This window comes from Microcebus murinus, chromosome 14 (assembly GCF_040939455.1).
Source record: "Microcebus murinus isolate Inina chromosome 14, M.murinus_Inina_mat1.0, whole genome shotgun sequence".
Classification (NCBI taxonomy): Eukaryota; Metazoa; Chordata; class Mammalia; order Primates; family Cheirogaleidae; genus Microcebus; species Microcebus murinus.
In genome coordinates this window covers 37,529,180-37,548,517 of record NC_134117.1, presented here as the reverse complement: position 1 = coordinate 37,548,517, position 19,338 = coordinate 37,529,180, and the positions used below count along the sequence as shown (strand labels likewise).

Below are 19,338 nucleotides of genomic sequence, written 5' to 3'. Positions count from 1 at the left end.
TCCATTTTCAGTAATCTGGTTTTCTTTCACTTTTTCTGTATTCTATGCATTAGTAACAAGTCACTAGGTCCAGCACATCTTCAAGAGTCAGAAATGATTGGGAGCCACATCTACCTCTACCACAACTTCATATTAATTTTTCACTTTTTGTCTCTGGCCCCTACCAATTGCTACTTTGTTATTTATTTTATTTAACTCTAGAGTTCACATGCATAAAATACAATTCTACTCTTCAAGATGCTTATATATTAATAAATGCAAAATACCAAAAGTGGTCCTCAAAAAAACACTCTCTAATTCAAAACATCTCAGTAAGTTATAATGACATCTAACAGAAAGATGTCAGATTTAAAATTTGCATTTTAAAAATGTACTCTTAGATGGGCACAGTGGCTCATGCCTGTAATCCTAGCTCTCTGGGAGGCCGAGGTGGGAGGATCGCTCAAGGTCAGGAGTTCGAAATCAGCCTTAGCAAGAGTGAGACCCCGTCTCTACTAAAAACAGAAAGAAATTAATTGGCCAACTAAAAATATATAGAAAAAATTAACCGGGCATGATGGCGCATGCCTGTAGTCCCAGCTACTTGGGAGGCTGAGGCAAAAGGATTGCTTGAGCCCAGGAGTTTGAGGTTGCTGTGAGCTAGGCTGATGCCACGGCACTCTAGCCAGGGCAACAGTGTCAGACTCTGTCTCAAAAAAATAAAAATAAATAAAAAATTTAAAAAACGTACTCTTATTTTTAAAAATGGCAGGATGCAGTTTAGAACTTTTAAGCTTTAGGAGTTCAAATTCTAAATATTATAAGATTATTTTTTAATGTTTTAACCAGTATTACTGGCTTGGCAGTATTTTTACAAAGTTTATGTACTTTTAACTCTACATTTTTGCTTTTCCTCTTTCAACCTACTAGTCAAGTTATTAATCCATGTACTCTTTGCCTCTAGAAAATGCTGTTTAACACCCTCTCAAGATCTAATGATACCCTTTAACAAACATGAAAAAGAGAGTAAAAAGCTTTGTGTCAATATAACTATTAATTGGAATTTGAAGACAGATCACTCGTTGAAGGATAATATTTTACAGAAAAAATAACCAGCTCACTGCAGAATTTAAGAAACACAGAGTAACAGTACAATGAACTCTGGTGAATTTAGTTTAATGATTTAGGAAGTAAAATCATTTTTTTAGGTAAGATTAAATTATTCCAAATCAATGTGCCTTAAGTTGTTGATGTTGTTAAAGTATACTAAATATTTCTTCACTCAGCATTGAATTGAAAAGTTAAAGCTTTGTTACTTCTTAAATGAAAAGCTTAAGTAGTAAAGAATGGATCCCTTTTCTACAAAAACTATTTCAATTTTGAGATTACTCAAAAAAGATAGAGGGCTATTCACATGTAGTCCTTCAAAAGCATGAAACACTGGAAATGCCACTTCTGGCAAAGCTCAGTGTATTTTTCAAACCACTTTATTAAGGTATGATTGACATACAGATAGCTGTATGTATTTAAAGTACACAACTTTTCGAGTTTGGAGATAAGTATACAACTGTGAAACCACCACACCATTTATGCCATAAACCTACCCATAGCCTCCAAAAGTTTCATCCTGCACTCTTATTTACCATATACCACTTATTCTGCAGATCTAGATATGAAAAAAAATTACCACTTATATGATGAATCGAAAATAGTCAAACTCATAGAGGAGTAGAATGGTGTTTTCCAGGAACTAGGGGAAGGAAATATGGAAAGATATCAGTCAAAGGGTACACTGTTTCAGTTATACAAGATGAATAAGCCCTAGAGAGCTACTGTACAGACTAGTGCCTAGCCTATAGTTAGCAGTGCTGTATTCTGTACTTAAACATTTGCTAAGAGGGTAGCTCTTACCTGTTATCATGAACAAAAATAATACTGTAATTTTAAATGATGTACTTAAGAATTAAAAGGCCAAGGAAGTCACTTTGGAGAAGGGCTTCAAGAAATTGGAGGGGTAAACTGATAAATGAGGGTGCCTAACATCTTTATAAAATGAAGAGATGAAAGAGGCTCCTTGTTAACACAAGAACTGCTGCCTACAGGGAAGCCTGGTTGGGGAGACCCTCTGTCTCGCAGTGCATTATCAACAAGTGTGAATAGCTGCTAACACCAAAAGTTATCACTGTTAGGGAGCTGCCACACTACAGCTCATTTAAGATGTAGTGTGACACTAATAGTGTCTACTCTTATCTTTCAGCTATGAGAAAGTGTGAACATAGTTCAAATCAGTCCTGAAAGACAAGAAAGTGTCCCCATGCCTCCTTTGTTTCCAAAGAAGCTCTTTGGCAACTCACATGATATACAAAAAATAATAACAAAAGCAAACAATGTAATTTAACATGTTCTGATATTTATTTAGTAACAATACAAAATTTTAGTACAGCTTCACAGGTACATACTTAGGAATCTTGCCTCACTTGAACATCCTTAATCACTTTTTATTGTACTAGGGGATGTGTATATGAGCTGTCATTCTTCATAATATAATTTTCTTATTGTTTATTTAAGAATCTATACACTGAGTGAGGTTTGTGAAACTATGCTGCAAAGCAATCTAATTACTTTTAAGATCTGGTACACAGCCGCTCCTGCAAATGAGTTCTGTCTAACCATCTTCAGGGGGAGATTTATTATTCAAAACAAGAAAATCTTCAAGGTAGGAAGCTTGATGACCACTAATCTTGTGAGGAATTCCAAGCAGTTTCTTTCCAATAATTGGAACCCCAAAGGAAAGGTTTCAGATGTTTATCAGTGTAACTGTGGTCAACCAAGAATGTAATGAGGATAATCAGGACACTATATGCTCTTTATTAAAATAATAATAATAATAAAAGGCAATTCACATCTACTAATATGGCTAAAAAAGCACCTCAGTATTAAGAAAGTCAATTTCACTATAAATCTTAAGTGAAAAGCAGGTATTAAGTTTTCTATTTGTCTAAGAAATCTTTTGGCTGTATTCCTTAAAAACATCAGACAGCTTTAACCTCAATTTTCCCACTTAAAATTATTGCTACATATGTCTCTTTGCTAATCAGTACTAATTATTTCTATCTTAAAAGAAAGAAGCAATATTGTCAGATAGAAGCTGGGGGACTTAAAAATAACAGAACAACAAAAGCGCTTCCAATAAAGAAAGAACTATGACATTCTGTACAAAGTAAAGAATATATAGGCATCACAATTCACATTTGAAAAGCACTTTTTGGTTCACTCTATTGAAGGGGCATAAGTTTATAGGGCGCATTCCTAAATTTCTGGTGTTAACTCATAGAGGAAGTCTGTGTTTAGTCTCACAGGGGAGCTTATAGATAGTAGCTGCACAATAAGAATTTAATGGAAACAGAGTAGACATTAAAAATTATCAATTAAAATAAAATGTGATGTCTCTTCAAGAGCACAGGGAAGAAAGTAGATGACCTTTAGGAAAGACAATGATCACTTTGTATGTGGAAACTGCTAACATGCTCAGGTGAAGGGACACAGGTTTGGCAATTTGCTATTCCTTATAAAAGAGCATCAAAAAGGTAAGTGCAGGTTGAAGCCACATTACCAAATTGTTTCATTTTATGACCTACTCTAAGTCAAGGTTTCATATTATTAGCAAGTTCAGTCAGCTCATCTGTCAAAATTACTCCAACCTTATTATTTCATGTACCAACAATATTTTCAGAGTCACTAGTAGAATAGGATAAAAACAAAGCTAAGGGATGCAATTATTTCACAGCTCCTCTTCCTCCATTTTCATGTGTCAAAGAAAAGTGTAATAAGTGTGCTTAGATTATTAGTTTTTCTAACTAGCTAAATACCAAGATGAAGGAGGAAAACATTTAAAACATAGTGTCAAAACTTAAGTGTATAAATAAAAACATTGTCTAACACAAGGAAATGATAAATACTTGAGGTGATGACTATTCCAGTTATCTTGATTTGATCATTACACACTGTATGCCCGTATCAAAAGACCACATGTACGCAATAAATATGTATATAATTATGTATCCATAATAATTAAAAATTAAAATTACAAATAAATTTTAAAAATCCATTATCATGGTATCTGCAGATATTTCCTTCTGATCAGTTGAGACCCTGCCAAAGAGTATTACAAAGCCATAGAACATAATTGTGGATATTTCAAATATATCATTGCTAAGAAATCTACATAATTTAGTAGCAGGAATACCTCTATGTCAGTATTTTAGCTTCTAAGAAGTCAGCATTCCTGGAGGCTTGTCACACATTGAATTCTTCATTCCCTAAGTACTGTCTCTTACCTCTAGGCAGTTCAACACAAGTTCCTGAGACATGTTGAAAAATGGAATGTGGAAGAAGTTAATTAAGGCATAATTTAGATCTATAAAGGCTGATGATTTAGTGAAGACATTACCACCATTCACAACGTGATACAAATGATAAAAGGAACTAGAAAAAAGGAGGAGGAAATTGAGTGGGACCTTTAAAAGTTGGTGTGATTTTAATAGGCAGAGAGAATGGGTAGAAAGACATTTTTACATGAAAAGGATTCCAAATGGACAGAATACACTGCACAAAGGCACCCAAACCAGAAAAGGTTCAGGGAAACTTAGCAATCTGCTTCTCAATTTATGAGGCAATTAAGATGGTTATCCTGGGACACAAAACCATCAAAACAATCACCATTTATTGATTTCATATTTTTATCTGGTATGACACTGTACACTTATCATATATTAATATTACCTTATTTAAGGCTCACCACAACTGGGACATACACCTTCTTGCTCCTATCCTATTAATGAGAAAACTGAGGTTTGGAGAGGTTAAGCAACTTGCTAAGGCCTGAAGTACAGTCAATATCCAACCCAAATGGGCTGACTCAAAGACCATGCTTCTGCCACTGTGCTACCTTGGTGGAAGCCACAGCTCAGGGAGCTCTGTGGGTTATGCTGGGGAGTTAGAGCAAGCAGCATAACTAGATACCTCTTTTAGAAAGGTTAGAAAGGAATAGAATTAACTTGGCATCCACATCCAGGATAGATGTAAGGGGGAAAAGACTAGAAGCCACTTTTCACCATCAAACGAGAGGTGAAAGTCCTAATAAGCCAGGCCAATGGCAGGCTGGATAAATAGGTATGATGGAGCCAATTGGCATAAAACACTATTGACTTAGGTGCTTTCAATTTGCCTCCTTTAGAATATGTATTCATTTTGTCTGCTCCTACCTTGTGCTGTATAAAAAGGAACAGTATAAACATTCGTTAAGTATCTATTTAATACTACTTATTGGTTAATAAATGTCATACTGTTTTATTTTAGAAATTTAGATTCAGATGGGTTAAATAACTCACTTAGTGTTAACACCCAAGCAACAGAGTTACCATTCAAACTTGGGTCTAAAGTCATGTCTCTTGCCATCCTTCCTTAGTCTGTGGAGGTAAGTAGAGCTTGTACTGGAATATGCCAAAGGTAGGGGAAGGTTGAAAGGGAAAGTGAGAAATTATTCCAATCCCTCATGCCACTTTATATATTATGTCTGTCTCTAAGTTTTTAAAGCTATTTGCAAGAATTCTTTAATAGTGCTTTTGAAGTATAGTCAAAATGGAAAAAGCTAATTTCTCTTCCAAGTTATTCAATAGAATTATTTTAAATGAACTAAAAAAAGTTCTCATGATATATTACCCCTTTAAAAACAAAAAATGTTCTATATGCTGGCAAGCTTCTGTGATTCAAACGAGCTCGATGTCATATTCACAATTTGCTAAGATACTTGAAAATCATTTCAAGGTGAAATAATTAATGAAGTAAGTACATTAACACTTTAGGAGTCATTTGAAATTCTAAGGAGAAAAATATTAGCACTAACAGAAAAATATGAGCGTTTTAAAAATTATTAGTGAGTTCCAAAGTTACTAAGATTTCTCAGAAGAGGAATAAAATAAGTGCTGATGGAATTATGCCAATAATGAGCTACTTGGGATTTAAAATTTCAAATAAATTCATAATTAACAAGACATTTTCTAATCAATATACACTAAAGTATTCTGTTCAACCAGAGTCTGAACAATAAAACAGCCTATGCTATACAAGTATTCAAGGTTTCCTCATTTTTCTTCTTGTCCATAATATTACTTTTTATCAAATTTACTTTATTCAAAAGCTAGATCAATTCTATTATGTATGGATTTCATTAAATGCCATATACATTAGACATTATATGTATGGTTCTTATCTTGATTGATTTGTATTAATAAATGCACCCACATGGTTTGGTACTACCTAGACCTCCCTTTTTTCCAGTCCCTCATATACCTAGTATGTTAGTCCATTTGACATTGCTATAAAGGAAATACCTGAGATTGAATAATTTGAGGTTTATTTGTCTCACAATTCTGCAGATTGTATAAGTCTGGCACCAGCATCTAATTCTGGTGAGAGTTTCAGGAAGCTTCCAATCAAGCGGGAAGGCAAAGGGAAACATGTGTATCACATGGCAAAGGAAGAAGCAGGAGAGAGAGGAAGTGGTGTCAGAATCTTTTAAACCAGCTCTTGGGTAAACTAATAAAGCAAGAACTCACTCATTATCATCAAAGGGCAAAAAGCCACTCATTCATTAAGGGATCTGCCCCCATGACCCAAAGACCTCCCATTGTGTCCTACCTCCAATGCTGGGGATGGAATTCATGAGATTTGGAGGGGACATATATCCAAACTACATCACCTAGCTAAATTTGCTGTTATATTTATATTCTTTAATATGTCTTCTGGTATCTTTATTTCCTGTATCTTTTGTGACTGTCCACTGGACTTCATGGCCACATTTAATTAAAAAATTTTAAGGCCAAGAACACTATTTACAAATCTTCTCATATTATCAATAATCCCCATCAATACCTTCCTATCAATATTCTCCATGCTCTGAACAATCTGTTATGAGAAATAAAACGTGTTTTATGAGGTTCTAAATATCATGGTATTACAGTTCAAAATTCACAGCTGCTCTGTCATGGCCAAATCCACAGAACTCTTATCCAATCTTTTGGTCTTCTGTAGATCTTAGTTACAATATCATCATCCTACTTCGAAAGATGATACTTGGAGAACTCTGAAAAGGCTGCGGAGAACATAATAAGGGCCAATTTTAAATTACAAGCTCAAGTTATAAGTCAAGTATGAATAAAGTTATACTTTTGAGGAGTCTAAATGGATGGACACCACTTCATTATTGGTAAAAGAAGTCATAGGAATATTCTAAGTGGTTATAAAATGGCTTACTTTTTAATAAGAAAAGCTTTGGGAAAGAGATTTTATCAGAAGACAGCTTATCTATACTGTGGGTGTCAGTTTATGAAATTCATCTTAAAATTTGAAAACTTTGCCGGGTAGCTTATCACATGGACTAACACATTTTCTCAAACATTAATAACAATTGAATATCAGTTTATAGAAGAAGCAGAGCAAATCTGCTCACCCAAATGCCATGAATTTATTTGCCTTAAGAACTCATCTGGAAGAGAAACCAAGTACCTACTTAACTAATGCTCTGAGACGTTAATGATGTGGTTGTAAATAAATCAAGCTTGTCAACATTTAATTTTTTTTGAAATGATTCTGCTGAGCAATTAAAATCAATCAACATAATTATTCCATAAATTTTAAGCTACTAGTGACTCGACTGAGTGAAAAATCTAAGTCCTAAAACAGAATGCCAGACCGTCATCACAAAAATTGGGAGAAACCTAAAATGCAAACTCTCTGAAGGTGTGCCAAGTGAACCACTAGATATGCATTACTGTTGAACATATCTTTAGAAAGATACCAATTCTCTCATTACTACTTTCTATTCCAATTTAATCAGCCTGTTAACAAAGGGCATGCATAACAACTTCCTACTCAAAGTATTCATGAAACATGAATACAAAGTATTAATATTCTAGTTCAAGTTATTAAGTTGCATGGACCAAGGAGAATATGAACATCAAGAATAGAAAAGAAACCATTTTTTAATAGCAAAAATGAACAGAAAAAAATTAGAAGACACGGGATGGAAGAAAAGGCACACTAATATTGCAATGTAAGTGAAAAGCTCAAAAGAAAATGAAAACAAAATCCAGCCACCTTGACCCAAAATAAAACCTTAAGAAGAACAAAAGCAAACCAACTATAAACACATAATTAACACTCAGAATTGAGTGTGATCTTTAAAAAGCAGAGCAACATGATTTTACCTTTTAAAATTTTCAGGAAAAGAAAGAATGAAGTCCAAAATGTTCAAAGTATTATTTCTTGGTAGTGAGATTATAAATGATTTTTAAAATCGTTGTAGGCATATATTTTATATACTCATTTTTTTATGATCAAAACTTATAAAAACTTTTTCATGTCATGTTAAATTAATTCAAATAAGTATCAGGGAAAAAGTCAATACAGAAAAAATATTCCTGATGATTCTATAGTTTTTTACTGTTGTCTCTGGACTAAGCTGTTTTGGTTGAAAAACAAAGCACAAGGAGGAGATTCAGAAAATGAGTAAATAAAAGATTACATCTTTCATTTAATATTAATATTTTCTCTTTCTCTCTTTTAAATCAAAGACTCTTAAAGTATCTTGATATATTTAAATAGAGCCCCTAAACATCTAGAGCTAATTTCCATTTTTATTAGTCCTAAGATTATAAACAAAGGGGGTTAATTTTTGATATCTAAGGTCTCTTCTAACTCAAATTTGAGTTTCAGAAGATGTTTAGCATTTCAGAACCTCTACCATTAAAATCTCGATAGTCTTTAAATTTCATATATTACCTTTTGGGCTGCACAAAGATTCAGCCCATTCTGTGAGTGGTGAGAGTCCCATTTATTTGTTAATAGCGTACTCTGTTTCATGTTATACTTAAGCTTCATGGATAACTTTTATTGACTGTATGTCAGTGACAAATTCCATTTATATCGCTATATTTTTGTTTCACAGTATTAAATGACCATGAAAGGCAATGAATGTGAACAATTGTAAGAACTTGGGTAATTGTATTTTTAGCGAAACTGGGAATTGCTAAATTTCATATAGATGAAAAGTTAAAGGTTTGGTCAAAGGATAAGTAGCTTGAATCTATTGGGAAGGGGGCCAGTTTTTGCATTCTTATGAAACTTATTATCATCAATACCTTTACCCAGAAAGAATGTGGTGAATATAGGAAATTAAGGTTATTTCCTAAGTCAATTGAAGGAGACAAATGAATTAGACATCACAAAGTTTTGAATTTACCTTAAGATAAAATCTATAGGTATTCTTTTTCTAAAATATTACTTTTTAAAAGGAATTCACATTTTAAAGGAATGCCCAATAGCCATATATTCTTAATTTGTCCAAGGTATTATATTCTTGGCACATTTTCAGAGCTGTGCACATGTACCACAAAAATACACAAAGCCCTGAGAAATCTGCCCAGGAGGAAAGCAATGACAGCATGACTATCAGACCAGATGAATACCCTTTACCTCTTTACAGACCAAAGTCATACCTCCAAGTAGAAGTATTACATTTGATGCCCAGCCTGTGTAATTTAATCTCACTCCCCTATATCCTTACCTGCAGTTTGATTTTGATATTAGTGTTTCTTGTACAATTTCATTAAAAGCACTTCCCCGGGTAACAGTTGTGATAAAAGGAGAGGTACCTCAGGCTTGGTATGGGATCTTTCCAAAAACCTCAGTCTTTGGAACATGGTCCTTTCCTTTTCCTACACTTCACTACCTATGGATTTCAAACTAAGCTCTGGGTTCCTCAGGTTATGCAAATAATTAAAGTTCCAACTCCCTTCAGAACTCTTGTTTTTATTAATACAACATCAGCTGTGATGGCAACAACTGTGTCAGGACAGTGTTTACCAAATGCATTATGCTCCAGGTTCTGCATGAAGCCCTTCACAGACACTCCCTTATTTAATCTCTGCCACGATCATAAGGCAGGTCCTTACCATTTTAAATGTTAGAAAGCTCGGGCCCAAGAACATTAAATTATTTTCCCAAGGGCACACAGCTAATAATTCCAGAGGATGAGAACCCAGGCAATATGCTTCTAGATCCTATGCTCTGAACTACTCTACTTTTTAATTTTGGCAAAGGTCAATTTCTATCTCCTGCATATAGCCATCCATGCTAGTCCAGAATGATTTTTCTCTCCTTCAAAATTCCTCTATTGGTCTAGTCTCTTGTTGGCCAAAAATTCCTTGTAATCTTTCTATCTATCCTTTCTCTCCAACTAGATTATACATACCTTAATTGCAGGGCTATGGGCTCTCTCATGGTGAGGCCCTTTAGGGGTGTTTAGCCATGCCTCACAAGAATTTGGTATGAGTCTAGAAATTCATGATAAATGACAGCTCAGATCTGAAATTTGATCTTCATCTATCAACTACCAGAAACAATGTTTGAGAAGATATAGTTCAGTGTTTTACTGGGGAATGTCAAGGAGAGTAACATAGTTTAGAAATCCAGGTGTGTGATCTTAAGGAAGTTTCTTAAGCCCTCCAAAACTCAGTGGCCTCAACTTGTGCAATTGTATTATTGATCCCTAAAGTACAGGCCTATTGTGAGGGTTAGAGATACTATACATAGCCTAGTGTCATGTGCATAGTTTTACCAGAGGCTGTTCCCAACTCTATAACCAGAAAAGTCTATTCTTATAAGCTTCCTACACAGAAGCACTCCATTAGATTTTTACTTCAAAAAGATAAAACAGGCCGGGCGCGGTGGCTCACGCCTATAATCCTAGCACTTTGGGAGGCCGAGGCGGGCGGATTGCTCAAGGTCAGGAGTTCGAAACCAGCCTGAGCGAGACCCCGTCTCTACCAAAAATAGAAATAAATTAATTGACCAACTAAAAATATATATACAAAAAATTAGCTGGGCATGGTGGCACATGCCTGTAGTCCCAGCTACTCGGGAGGCTGAGGCAGTAGGATCGCTGAACCCCGGAGATTGAGGTTGCTGTGAGCCAGGCTGACGCCACGGCACTCACTCTAGCCTGGGCAACAAAGTGAGACTCTGTCTCAAAAAAAAAAAAAAAAAAAAAAAAAAAGATAAAACAACAACGAAAAAGAGTTAGGAAGACAATTTAAACAATGCTGACTGATCCTCCTCAGACAGCTACAGACAACCATACTTTCTAGTCAATAAAAAGTTGCTCTACTAGAAGTGGGAGGAATTATAAGGGAGGAAAGCATATGCTTATTAGTGAGGTAGACAGTTCATCCTATATAGAGGAAATAAAGACATAAAGAATGTTTAGCTTTAGAGGAAAATTTTCAGCTGCCAAGACCATTTCTTGACTCCTTCCTCCCTGACTTTTTGAAAAGCTAATATTCACTTTCTAGTATCTATTGTCACCTTCACAGTGAGAACTCAGTTCTTCAGGATCACCGCAGAAAATAACTGGTTCACCTCCTTCACTGTATCCTTGAACATCCTAGGCCTCAGATCTATACAGATCTCAATTCCAAGGAATTCTCCATTTCTTACTCAATGACTGTGATATATGGATGTCTTTTTATCTTCTAATTATCAGAAGCTAAGAGATATGCAGTCTATCTAGGACTATCTGGGTCCTCACTATGAATTAAGTCAATGAACACCTTCAGAAACTCAAAGGGACCCTTTTCACTATGGGTCGAATGGATTGGCTTTAACCCATCAGTGAGAATCATTTCACATATTGAGAAATCATCAACTCAGTTGTTTTCTTAAGAATGCCCACCTATGTTTGTTTTCACCTAATCCAAACTACACTATGAAAAACAACAACAACAAAAAATCAAATGGAACTTTTTCTTTGTTCTATTTTTCAACCCACATCCTAGCAATCAAGTTCAATACATCTAAGTGATATTTATAAACAACAAGGCCTGGAAGCCTATGATTTTTTAATTTTTCCTTCCCTCTCAATCTGTTCTTCTTTTAATTTTACTCTTTCTATTCTTCAAAAGAATATGTTAATAATCTGTGCAATGTGGGTACTCTTCTAGTAAGACTGTGTTTCAATCCTTAAAAGAAAATGAAATGTTCCTTAAATATCTCTGCTCAACAGCATCAAAACTTCAAGAAAAAAAATTATGAATACAATGAATGCCAATAATAACACTACTTATTATAGTATCTAATTTTCTTTTAAATACTTTAATATAGATAATTTGATGCCTGTAAGAGTGTGCATATGTGTAAACTAACACTAATTAAGCACCTGTAGGATGCACATCAGTGGTCCTCAAACTTTAGTTGCATCAACTGCAAGGCTTAATACACTCAGACTGCTGTGACCCAGCACCACAATTTTTGATTCAGTACATCAGCGATACCAGAGATTTAGCATTTCTAGCAGGTGCCAGGTGATGCTGATGCTGCTGTCCAGGGACCATACTTTGAGAAACACTGAGGTAAATATTTGAAGTTCCCTTATTAAGAGTTCACACTTTAGGTGTGGATAGTAGGCATATTAATGACTTTATTAAGGAGTCCACACACCCGAGGGTGAGGGGAGGAAAAGAGGAGTGTTTGTAACAAGTGCTTTTAAATATTGCTACCTAAATTTGCATCAGAGACTTTGTTGATGAACTGCACTAATGAATTACATGATCTTGGACTGCATTTTCTCATCTGGAAAATCAGGGGCAACCTCTCTCAACTACTAGAATGAGATATTTTGAGGATTACATTACAAATGCATGACATTTGTAATGTCATGGTGACACGTTGTAAATTATAAAACATTGTTATTATGATAACTTATAAATTTATCCAGTCCACAAAGGACATCCCATAAGAACAGTGGGCTTCTCAGATTCACCAATGAACACCAATGAGAACATTACATGTCCTCAGTAGTCAGAGGAAATTCAAGGCGAAAACAAAGACAAACACACTTGTTATGGTTCAACTTACCCTTTTACTTTGTTACAAAACAACAACAAAAAATTCCTTCCCTAGTGTTCATTCATTGTTTTGTTTAAATTTTCATAATTCCTACTTTAAAGAAATTTATTGACTAATAGATTTTATGGAAGAAATAGGTAGCTACTTAGCAGTCTCAAATGTTGAACCATAAGGTTTCATCTCATGAAACACTCATAAGAGTTTCAATACACTGCAAAAACTAGATACTACAATTGGTTCTGATAGCTCATTATATGTTTCTAAGGCTTTAAACTTACAGTCCTCTTGTCATTATGTTACACAATTCATCCTTTTGTAACAGATGTATTTGATGTAGGCCCATATGTTAAGATTTAAACATTTTAAAAAATTGTAACATGCTGTGTAAATTTTTGTGAAAGTGGAGTGCTCAGGCCAATAGAAGTAGTCGTATAGATGTACTTGTGTTTAAAAGCAAAACGAACCACTGCAGACAAAATATAAAAGCCTGTGACAACAGCAGTGTACCAAAGTAGTGTCAGACTTTAGGCCATTCTTCTCACTAGTTATGTGATAATGCAACGAATCACTTGACTGTTCTAGGTCTTAGTTGTTACAGCAATAAAATGGAGGCAATACCATCACTCATCCCCAAAGCACTGAGCTTAGTGTGTCACTCATAGCCCTCAAATGTTATCTGATCTTATTATTTATTATTACGTAGAAGCATTCATTAGGAATTCATCACAACCCATGGGTAGGGAAGTTTCCATTTAAAAAATAATAATAATTCCAGAAAATACAATATTGACTTATGTTACTACCTTGCTTTTTCCTCTTCAAATCAGTTTAATATAATAAATACTAAAAATGACTCTTAGAAAATTATTAAATGAATTAATTAGGATTCATTATACCAAAAACTGACTCAAGCTTTACATTGTGTGGGAGTTTCTTACTATGCAGGTCTTTGTGAGAAAACTGCTACTTCTGCAGGATTTTTTAAAGCTGCTAAAAAAATCAATCTTTCTTGCCTATTATTTAAATTTACTATCAAATTACTTGTGATCCTTAAAAAATAATAACACAAGTCAACAAAGGTTGACTATTCTCTAGAGATACGGAACATTGAAGGTACTCAATGATTTAGTAATTATAGGAAGAAGGGGAAAATGTAATTGATCTAACCTTAAGAAGGAATTAAATTCATTGCCTTCCTTTGACTGTGGGAGGTGACTTTTGCCTAAGAAGTACTGCTAATATCTGACTATCTACCAGGCTGAGTGAATATAGACATTGGACTTAATTTTTTTTAAGTGGTTAAATATAAATCATAAATAAATTCTGATTATAACAGTTTCCATCAAGCCTAGAAAGGAAACTCAATCTGTAAAAGAAAAAAAAAAAAACGTAGTTTAATAATTATTTTCCTTTTCTCTGAAATTCACTTTTAATCTACTTAAACAATAAAGGCATGAGATTAAACAATAGCTTTTGTATTTCCATTTGTTCATGATAGTCTGTTATATGGCATCATTGGTATCTAGTGAATTGATTCCTTTATTAAAGAAATTTATTTCTCAGGGATTATATAATTGGATTTATGTTACTAATTTCACAGTGTTCTTTAATAGACAAATGTGATGAAAATTTTACTAAGAAGAATATTGTCTAATTAACTCACTAAACAAGAGTACCTATTTCCCTATGATGCTGTCGAAATACACTATGTTTGCTTCATTGTTTATAAAATTCCTGGGAAGTCACCGAATCCTTCTGTAACCAGAGTCATGTTTCTAATCATCAGCCTAAATTCATTTTATATCTTCTCTCCTTTTCTTCAGAATTCTTAGTAAAAAGCACGCATTAGACTGGGAGAAAGCAAAACGTGCATCTTTTAAATTTACCTCTCAAAGGCAGAAGAGAGACTGTCTCATTAATGCAGTTATCTTTTCTGCAGTTTGGCTGTGGCACAGTGAGCATGACAGTACATGGTTACGTATGCTCATTAAAACCCTGGGCAATAATCACTGAATATTAGCAATTGTTTGTTCTGGCAGACAGTGTTGCTTCATTTCCACAGGTGAATGTATTTTTATCATAAATATGATGCTTTATGGAGCTCTATAATGACATTTCAAAGTTTGCAGCTACTACAAGAGCTTCATCTGTGATTCCTTTTCATTAACAATAAAAACTGGCATTCATGCCTTTTGTTCCTTTGTCAATAAAAAGCATGGCATGCATGTATGGTGTATATATAGCATAGGTATTAGGTATAGGTATTATATTTATAACATGTAGAGGTATAAGAGCAAAAATTTTCAGTCAAATCTTTTTATTTTTTTCCTGCCATTCATCCATTTTAGGTTTATGACAGTCAGAGGATTTTTCTGATTCAGGGTGTATAATATAATGCTCGAAATAGAGCTATAAGGAAATGTATAAACCATTTCACTACATAGACACAAATTTATTTTTAAAACAAAAATAAACATAAAACTCCAGACCTTTAAACTTTATTCTTAAAACATATAAGACACTTAGTTAAGTATCTTAATTAGCCAACTCTCCCTTCAGTAATATCCTAGTAAAGCTTAACTATTAATATTGAAAGTGTTCCAACTAAGGCAGAATTTTTTTTTTATCAGATGTTATTAAAGTCATCAATTTGTCAGATTTCTTGTAGACTGTTTAAGCTCTGTTGTGTTACTACTAAAGTATTTTAATAAATAGGAATTTAAAAATACTTTTTATTAATCTAAGGAGAAATAATTGCTAAGATCTTTCACCCCAATAATTTCATAAGACATCTACCACACCCACCATAGACATAATTTGCAGATAACTTTCTATAGTGATCACCTGAATCTGGCATCAAGATGTTTTCCTACAAAGTGCTCTTTTATTCTTGGGTTTTTATTGGACTGTACTTGAATGAGACCATTTGAGAAGTACATTACCAAAGATTTGGGCGCATTTTGAGCAGGAAACAAAGTAAGAGGAGCCGGGCTTCAATTTAGTATCCTTTGGTAAAAATACCTCAATTCAGTATGTGATCACTGAACCTTCTCTCATTGCAAATTAAATGTCTTTTTCTTTCTGTATTTTTACATTTCCAGTAACTTCAACTTTTCCATTTGTGTTATTTTGAAGTACCTTGGGCACAGAAGCAAGGACCAGGGTAAGTGTAAATTGATATTCCTTTAGCTGTGAGGGTAGTGGAAGTGAAATCACAACCAGGAGTGACACTTCAGGAAAACATGATAATGACCTGCTTCCAGATGTGGAAATTGAGTAAGTAAGGGATATTCAATGAACATGTTAGAAATTCCTGACCCTTGTGGGGTTTGGAAATAGATGGTAAAACTCCTTTCACTATATAATGCCAAAATATTTAGAAACAAATTGTGAACAATTCAAACAATACTGCAGACATTAATTGGTTCTGTGGGAACCAACTATAACAACTGACTCCACCACCCTTCCACCCCACGCCACTAGCCATGCCATCTGGAGTGTTTGAGATCAGACAGACACAAACTGACCATTTTTATATCACAGTTAATAAAGAAAACTTGAGGCTATTTAAGGCCTGAATAATCTCAAAACAGTTGTTAGATTTTTGTTTCCAATACAATGTCAATTTTATGTGCTTTTATACTCTCATTCCTCAGGGGAAAATCAATGGTGTCATTTTATAAGACAGGATAGACTATGAATATAGATCTTCTGCATCATGCCAGGAGTTTTTCTTTCCACACACCTATGGTTTTGATTTTTAACAATTATTCTTCCTGGTGCTATCAGATCTTCCTCCTAGTGCCATCATAATAACCAGTGCTATACATGTATTTATTTTCAGAAGAATGTCAATTGATTTTTCCCAGATGAAAAAAAAGAGAACTTGCTTCAAACTTACTCTGTTGCTTCTTTCAATTAGATCACTGTGAATAAGCTTATAATCATATTTTACATTTTATAGCATATGCCAATCTAGAGCTTTAATAAGAAAACTGGTTTTTGATAACCTAAGTTTTTTAAAACAAACTCACAGGTGTTATGATCATATTCATTAGCTGGGGAAGTCACTGAAATTTATTTATTTGTGGCCTGATGCAATTTCAAAAAGCACTCTCTCTTGAACAAGAAATAGCTCGTGGACATTGAAGAACTCTTAAATGCCACCTAAGATTCAGTTACTACTGTGAGATTAAAATTGCACTAAAATGCTAGACAGCTTTCAGGCTTATCTAGGGAAAAAGAAAGGAGAAAGGTTCATCAACCTTTTCAATCATGAAAAAAAGTGGGTGATGTTGGGGTTAAAAGGGTCACAAGCCCAGGTAAGTAAGAAAGAAAAGAGCATGGATAGACAAGCTATTGTGTAGGCAGAGTATTCTCAGACTTAGACTGTTACACCCAAGTGGACGAATCTATTTTGAATGATACTCCAAATGGTCATCACTGACAAGATGACAGTTAAGAATAAATGAATGAGTTGACAATCTAGAATACTGAGAAATGATTAAACCTACAAAGCTAAATATATTCTAAGACTTTTTTTTATATCAGATGTAAAGAATAAGACAGCATTGGTGATAATATTCTGCAGTCATTTTATAAAAGTAGCATCTACAATGGGATCTAATCAGAATTATAAAGTGTTCAGCCTGAAGGTTTAATTTAAACAAAGAAAAAAAATGGCACGTGAGGCCTATAGTCACAAGTACAATTTCCCTGGATACTAGAGAAGGCAGGACAGAAAATACTGAACAACTATTATTCATACATTATAGTTCTTATGCAACATTCAGAAGAGACAGTTGTTCAGGTATCATTCCTAACTAATGCACAAAATCTCTGTGATATTTCACAATATCAATATCACAATATCAATCCTAGGCTCTTTTCTCAATATAACCTCCACATCTATGTATGGTACTATGTTATTACCAATTGTTGGTCTTTGGAAATTTTATAGTTTCAACTAAATTAAATGAGTAGTATACAAGGCTAAAATATTTTAAAATTTTAAATATTTTAAAATAAAAATTACTATTAATAATTCTGAGAAACCCTGTTTTAATCAAAATGTGCTATTCTGGTCCTTTTTGCCCAAAAAGGAATATATTTCTCATGAAAATGAACCATGATTGTAAAATCCGTTTCACTTAGTAGAGTCATGGGTACTCTTTCTCAAGTTAAGGTCTTTTTAAGTGAGTTAAATTTGTGACAGAATATGTTATGGTTCGCTAGGTCTCATTATTCGTTGAGTCATTAAATTAAATGATCACATGAAATAAAAATATGGCAGTACCTATCAATCAAAAGAGTCCAGTGCTTTCAGAGATCAAGAATCAAATGACAAGAAGGACCCATCCTAAAAGGGCCCCAACTGCAACTGATATCACAATGATTCAATAAATAAAAAGGTGATTCACTAACAAGACAATTTCTGAGACTTTAGCTGGCTATGCATTCTTGAGTTCTTTAAAATCCAAATTTCAGTGACCTATTGTCAGTCATGCGCTGCATTTCTGAGAGGAAAAAAAAAATTACCAATATCCAAAGCAGTTAATGTCATCCAGATAAAACCATTAACAATGTACTTGTCATTTTGCCAATAGCATTTTCTTAAATGACAAAACATAATCAAAGTAATTTGTGATTGAAGTCAGCCACAGGATCATGTGTCAGAAAGACTTTTCAAACATGAAATACACACAGCTGCCTAAAGATGTAATGGACCTTACATTGTTGACTTCTGAATTCAGCTCTGTTTGTTATATAGTCATTATCCTTACTCAGGAAGAAGAATTAAAAAAAAAAAATCTTTTGCCTTATAACTATTGCAGCTGCTTCTACCAAGCAACAAAAGTTGTTAGAGAAATCATATATACACATACATGTAAAATTAGGGAAACAAGCTGCTTTATTGCCCTGATTTAAAATAAGCTCAATCAGTAGAAAAGAAAAATGCTATAATATTCAGCTTGATGAGCAGCTGAAGGCAAAAATATACTCAGACACAGTTTTAGAATGCAGGATATATCTTACTCAGTGATGTTTGAATGAGATGAAGGACATTTCTCCTCTTGATTTTTTTAAACTACTGAGTAAACAAGTGGGATTTATGCAGAAAATGTAACCCAAAATAGACAGACATGTAAAAATTTCTTAAATATGATCCTAAAGCTATAAAGGCATAAAAAGAACAAGTTTTACTCCCATTTAATTCTAATTTATAAAATTATATCATTTAAAAATCCTAATTATGAGAATTCTTGATTAAAAGAATAATTTTCTTAAGTCAGCAATAAAATGTAAGTTATGCAGAACTGATAGTTAACAATCACTCTTTAGTAGGAAAACAAATACATCAATTGTATTGCAAAACAAAAATTAAAATATGGATTA

General features: G+C 33.9%; 1 protein-coding gene across 2 annotated transcripts in view; it reads right to left on the bottom strand.

Annotated features, from left to right (window-relative positions):
* Window positions 1-19,338, bottom strand: part of PRKG1 (protein kinase cGMP-dependent 1) — a 1,210,052-nt gene that overhangs the window by 761,627 nt on the left and 429,087 nt on the right. The gene's annotated exons all lie outside the window — the stretch shown is intronic.